Genomic DNA, 7,105 nt, shown 5'->3' with positions numbered 1-7,105 from the left:
TATATATATATATATATACATATATATGATATAGCTTTAACAGGATTTACAGATAACGCATTGAGTTAGCCTTGTATAACATATTTATAGAATATAGAATGGTTGTGATTTTGGAATTGCCAATAACCACCAAAGCAAATAGTCCAGTGGAAAATAAAGAACACTGGAGCAATATTGCAAAACAAGAAGCACGTTTCATTCCAACTCGCTTTAATTCTGAAAACTCCGTAATATCTAATTAAAGTTTTACAAGTGAAAACATAGATTCGGAAGAAGAGAGCAATTTGCGGTATAATCACTATTAAAAAGTAGATAGAAAGAGAAAGTCTATATTTGTGATATGAAAACTAAAACAAAAGATAAAATAATCTAGGAAGAAAAGAAGAAGCTGTAAAGCAATTTGTTTTGTTATCATGATAGGGAAATGACTTTCTAAGCAATAATACTTGATATGAATTTTTACAGCCGAGAAAATGAGAAAATTGTTTTCGTGTCGGAGCGTTCTGAAATCCAATTAACATTTAAGGCGAAATATATATTTGAATCTATTTTCTGAACGTTTAATCGTGACAATTGGAGGTTTTAAACATAAAATATAGCTGTATTGTAGCCATATCTACAAGGCAGAGTGTGTTCATAGAAACTATATTTACATAGAAACAAATACTGAGACACAGGAATACGTGTTATGCAACCAGTGAAATGGTGGCTGTCTTTCAGTTACACCTGAGAAGGCGGGACAGCGCCCGTAATCCATAATTTGCTTAATGTTTACTATAACTTAATTTCGGTTTGGTACGCCGTTGTTTCTGAATCCCAGTCTATGTTACTGAAATCAGTTCAATATCATTGTAAGAACCATAACTAGGATTGGCACATGTTGACTACGTGGGGCATTGTGGATGTTTGGGTCTGATTTCAGGCTTCTATTATCTTTTATCGTCTTCTTGTTTCAGTCATTGGATTGCGTCGTCCATGGATTGCAGAGTTTTATTTGATCAGATCAACCCCAGTACTAATTGTTCTATCGGTCTCTTTTCTGGACGACGTAAACAAAACAATACCGGTTGTCAGGTGGTTGTGATGGGAGGGACAAGCATAGGCATAAAGGCACACATACACACACACTCATAGATACACACACTCATACACACACATAGATTCACACACTCATACACACACATAAGGCGGCGAGTTGGCAGAAACGTTAGCACGCCGGGCGAAATGCTCAGCGGTATTTCGTCTGCCGCTATGTTCTGGGTTCAAATTCCGCCGGGGTCGACTTTGCCTTTCATCCTTTCGGGATCGGTTAAATAAGTACCAGTTACGCAATGGGGTCAATATAATCGACTTAATTCGTTTGTCTGTCCTTGTATGTCCCCTCTGTGTGTAGCCCCTTGTGGGTAGCAAAGAGATAACACACTCATACACACACATAGATACACACACACTCATACACACATACACACACACACACACATATATATATATATATACGACAGGCTTCCACATAGTTTCCTTTATCAAATTCAGTCACAAGACATTCGAACCGAGGCTATAGTAGAAGACACGTGCTGTGCTGTGGGACCGAACCAGAAATTCTCCTCTTTGCAAAGCGAGCTTCTTAAGCGCCCAGCGCCAATATTTCTAAAAATTTCACTTCTAAAATATTGCTGATGTTTCATGAATGACTTTTTTCACCCCAGAAGCAGCAGCAGCAGCAGACGTTCTAAAGAAACTTTCGATATACATCATAGCAGTTCTGTATTTCTATCTCTTTTAAGACTTGTCTTTGTTTTTCCCTGTTTTCTGAGATACAACATAGAATGGCCACTCATAGAATTCAGGAATAAATATAAGATGATGAAACGCTGAGAAGGTAGCAAGTCAGTTTTGTCATTCTTATAAATCATTTTCCTCTCTCACAATAGAATTTGGTTGATAAAGCTGAAATTTATTTCCCCCATGTGATCGAAACTTAATCTATTAATGATTTATCGGCAAAATGAAATAACTTTATCAGAATTCAAGATGGAAACAATAAAATGGCGAATAATGATTTAAAAAAAAACAACAACTTATTACTTTACTGATGCATGAAAACGGTTCATTCGTTGTACTGAAAGAGCGATGCATTCGGTAGAATAGGTTGAGCATCATAAAAATATACCTTGTGTATTTTGATATATTTCTTATATATTGAGAGTTAGAACCTTGTTCTGGTTAACATTGTCTTTCACCATAGTAAGTGACAATATAGAGTAACAAGCCGACCAGTGGAGATGGTCATATCAGTTCCCTACCCTGAATCTGTGCCATTGTGCCAAACTGAAGAGGCAATATTGCAATCAGCATATTCCTCATTACGAAACGACGACAGAATAAAGGTGTAAATATAATCCCAGCATATCATTAATATCGTGTACAGGGCCCAAATTTGTTGCTGCGTGGTGATTCGTATGTCTCGATGACCTTGAGAAATAAGGCAGCGGAGCGCAAGCCCCTCGTACGGCCTTTCATGCTAAACAGGTCAAAGGGCAGAGGCCAGGCTAATAGGTCAAAGGGCAGAGGCCAGGCTAATAGGTCAAAGAGCAGATGCCAGGCTAATAGGGACCACTTCTTCTCAGATATAAAAAATGGTTTCAGTAGGACCAACACCCTTACATAGACAAAAGGCAAAGTTACAGTAACCTCGATGACAATCGAAAACCAACAAAAACCGGGAGATGAAGGCTTTCCCTCGGGGATGGCAGGATACAGGGGCAGAGCTGGGCAAGCAGGGTTTAACAGCAGAGATGCAGAAAATGACATCCCAGAGCCGAGAGCAAGTAAAGCTCGACAAGGAGCAGAAGGACTCAGTAAGTATATTAAGAACAATGGGGACCCTTCCACAATAACATATGGATCAAACACACCTAGAATATTATCAACAATATCTTTCTTACAACAGCGCCATATGGAGCAATAACACCACTAATGCAAAACTAACAGGGTGATCAGCTAGAAATTGCAGCTAATTCTCCCTCCACTATCAACTCACTGACTTCAAAAAGAAAGGACATGTCTGTTTTTGTAGTCCCAGATGAGTAAAAAGACAATTTAGCCATGGTTGGGGCTAAATATTACTACAACAACAAGAATAAAGAGCCAATAAGAGAGATTCTAGGCGAGCATTCGAACTGCTAGAAAAAAGCATCAAATCCTGTTGTGTATCACTTCTACTTCACAAAAAGAAACTCAGACGCACACACATAAATTAACATACATTAACATGCTCTTGAATGCAAAAAGAAAAAAATGACGGCGTGGCAAGGTTAGGAAAAGCATACGCGATAAGTTCTGACATGGGCTCAACAACAACAACAACAACAGCAACAACTAAGGCAGTATCTTCCTCTATAAAGTGGAGAGATCTCGTTAAACTGACACCGTGAAGCCGGTTTCAATTACCAACTGAAATTAATTCTTCTCAATTATGCTGCTGATGCTCTTGGGAAACGGCATGGACTTTAGAATTGCAATTTCCTCCTCGACAAAATAGAGAACTAAGCAAAAATAAACACGCACGCGCACGCACACACACAAACACGCATATATATACACACAAATGTATGTAATAAATATATATACACATATGCATGTATGTATATATATATATATATATATATATATATATATATATATATATATATATATATATATATATATATATATATATACATATATATATATACATGTATGTTTACATATACGTGCATGTATATATATGTGTACATATATATACACAATCATACATATATACATATATACATCTGCTTTTATTAGGTACGTGTGTTTTAACAGCGACATATTGCTTCGTTTTCTTTCTTTCTTTTTTTTTGTCCACCATTTTCGTCTTACGTCGACTAAAATAGAGAAAGGGTGAATTCAGACATTTTAATTCTTCCATTGAGAGGACGTTACGTGCCAGACAGTCACTTCCATTACTAACGATTAGTGGAAATTTATGATCGATATTTTTACAATATTGCCAATGGCGAAAGTAAAATCCGAAATGCGTTCCTAGCTTCTCTATCTAAACAAACTTCTAATTGGTTCTTTATATGTTAGATGTGGTAAAAAACAACAAAGAATAAATAGCAAACACAAACGCCAAACGAATAATCCCTGTCACAAAAGATGCACACCCTCATATGTATATATATACCGAAGCGTGTGCCCCCCCCCCACATACACACACATACATACATAAATACATACATGCATACATACATACATACATACATACATACATACATACATATACATACATGTTGTTTTAAATCCAACAAATCCTTTCTAAGCGAGACAAAGCTCAGCTTAATCTCTTAACTAATAATAATAATAATAATAATAATAATAATAATAATAATAATAATGAAATTGCAAGAATGTGGGAAATGAGGAGAGTAACTGTTATCTCCCGTACTTGTAGGGGCACTCGGAGAACTGACAACCAAGTTCGAGAAATATGTCAGAGAAATTAGAATTGACATGAAGGCAGAGCAGGTCCCCCAAAATTGTCCTATTGGGGGACAGCTAGGATTTGGACAATGTTACTTGGGTGTTGACACTCTTCCACAATAAGTTTACATCGAAGTACCAAAGCTTATAATTTGCGGAAAGAGACCCTTTGAGACTTCTGACAACAGGTTGCTGTCCACTCTCACAGAATCAACCAGAGCAAGTAAGACCGAGAGCTCTGAGAAGTAAAATAATAATAAAAATAATAATAATAATAATAATAATAATAATAATAATAATAATAATAATAATAATAATAATAATAATAATAATAATAATACCATGATCGTCATCACCATCATTAAAGCTGGAAGTTGGCATAATTGTGAACGTGTCGGACAAAATGCTTAGCGGCATTTCTTCCGGCTATATAGATCCTCAATTCAAATCCTACGGATTCGGACTTGACCTTTCATCCACTTGAATAAAGTGAGACTCTTGAAATAGAAATTACTTCTTACAAGTTTCCTTGAATAAAGAACAAGAAGATGAAGACGCAAATAATTTTAGGCTTTGATCATAGGTCAACTGGATTAAGGTTGACCTGGGGCTAAAGAAAAATAACAACAACCTCAACTACGGTGGCAGCAAAACAACAATAACAGTAACAAGTAAACAATAACTACAAAAACAACTCTAGCTACGGAAATAACAACAACAAAGACCGTACCAGTAATTATACTACGGTTCAACGTGTGCGAACATCAGAAGAATTTATAGAAATAAGGGTAGCAGTGAATAGATTTGCCTGAAGGAGTGGAGAAATCCCCCTGAAATGTGATCCAGGGATCACATTTTATGGATCAAATCGATAAGAGAGAAAAAAAAGAACTACAACCAGAGAAACAAAACAATTAGAAAGAATTAGGAGAGTCATAAGTCGATGTATTATGATGTGAGGGAATGTAAGGAGTTAGACGTTTCGGTCGGTAGTTCTTTGCCAGAAAAAGAAAATGGTGTATGATGAGGAGAGATGGTTAAGAACAAAGAGAATTAGGGAAACAATATTGAGAGGAAATAACAAAACTTTTATGAATTACATTAAAACCGATTACAGCAATGGCAAATTACCATCAAGAACAACAAGGGCAGCACTTTCCTTGTTGTAATCATCATCATTATTATTATTACTATCATCATCATCATCATTTTCCGATTGATTTGCATTTTATTTCATCTTCTGACCGGGTTTCAACCAGTCACCTAAGTAAGGCACATATATATTAGACAGAGAAACTTCCTAAGAATGTGGGTGGTTGATGTCAACACAATTCTTTGAATCTCACAGATTGTTGGTTTCTCAGAGATATGGTCAAAAAAATTGTCAGCACCTTTCTTGATCATTTCCAGGGCACTATTGTTATTATTATTATTATTATTATTATTATTATTATTATTATTATTATTATTATTATTATTATTATTATTATTATTTTATGTTTGACTCTTGTTTTGCAATTGTACAAGTTGGATCCAAGTCTCACCCAGAGACCTCAAGAGACAACAAGTTAGAAGTTCATGTAGGTGTTATGCCTAGGGTACCATATATTTGGATTTGTACATAGTGTTGTTCTAGAGAATGTTTAAGAAACCATAAGAAAATTATGTGTTTGTTTTAAAATTTGAGATCACATAAACAGTATTTTACGTAGGATATGGGCAGTTCCCATTATTATTATTATTATTATTATTATTAGCACTGATGAAACAAATTTCATGAAAATGCACTCTCAAAGAAATTGAGACAAGTATATGACTGGTACTTATGCTTTGGTGGTCAAAACATAAAAAAAAGTAGCTCATACTGCCAAACATTTTGTCTGTCAAAAAATGTTTTTAAGAACAACAACAACAAAACAGACAGCAACAATAACAACAACAACAAGTTATGTTGTCAATGTTAATTTTCAAAGGTGTAAAGTATGCAACCCGCAAAACAGCAGGAAATATTGGTAGAAAAGAAGCACACCAATTCTCTGGTTAGGTAGATGGAGAACTAATCATTATTCTTAGACACGTTGTTTATCTTTTCCAACCGCAAGACAACGCTGTTCCGCCGCCATGATTTAAACATTTTGTAAAACAGTTATCCTGAAAATTCAATTGAAATCTGACCCAAAGCAGGGGATTTCAATGCAAACAAGCTCAACCTGAGAATCCGGAAGTCGTGATAATGTTAAAATAATCTTTTATTGACTTGGAGTTTTCCTTTTTCTTTGTTTGTTTGTTTCTGTTTGTTTGTTTGTTTTTTTTACCATTTTCATTGATTGTCGTCCGGTGCCAAAGTGTGAAGCCTTAACCATGTGGTGTTCAGAGTTAATATTGATTTCTTGCCTTCGGTCTGCTTTCTGGGCATTTCACACAGAGTACGTGTCCCAGGCTAATGTCAGAGACATTTTAAAGGATTAATTATAAAAATAATGATTTTACTACTACTACTATTACTACTACTACTACTACTACTACTACTACTACTACTACTACTACTACTACTACTTATTATTATTATTATTATTATTATTATTATCATTATTATTATTAT

Source organism: Octopus bimaculoides, chromosome 1 (genome assembly GCF_001194135.2).
Source record: "Octopus bimaculoides isolate UCB-OBI-ISO-001 chromosome 1, ASM119413v2, whole genome shotgun sequence".
Classification (NCBI taxonomy): Eukaryota; Metazoa; Mollusca; class Cephalopoda; order Octopoda; family Octopodidae; genus Octopus; species Octopus bimaculoides.
Note: the sequence above shows the minus strand (reverse complement) of the source record.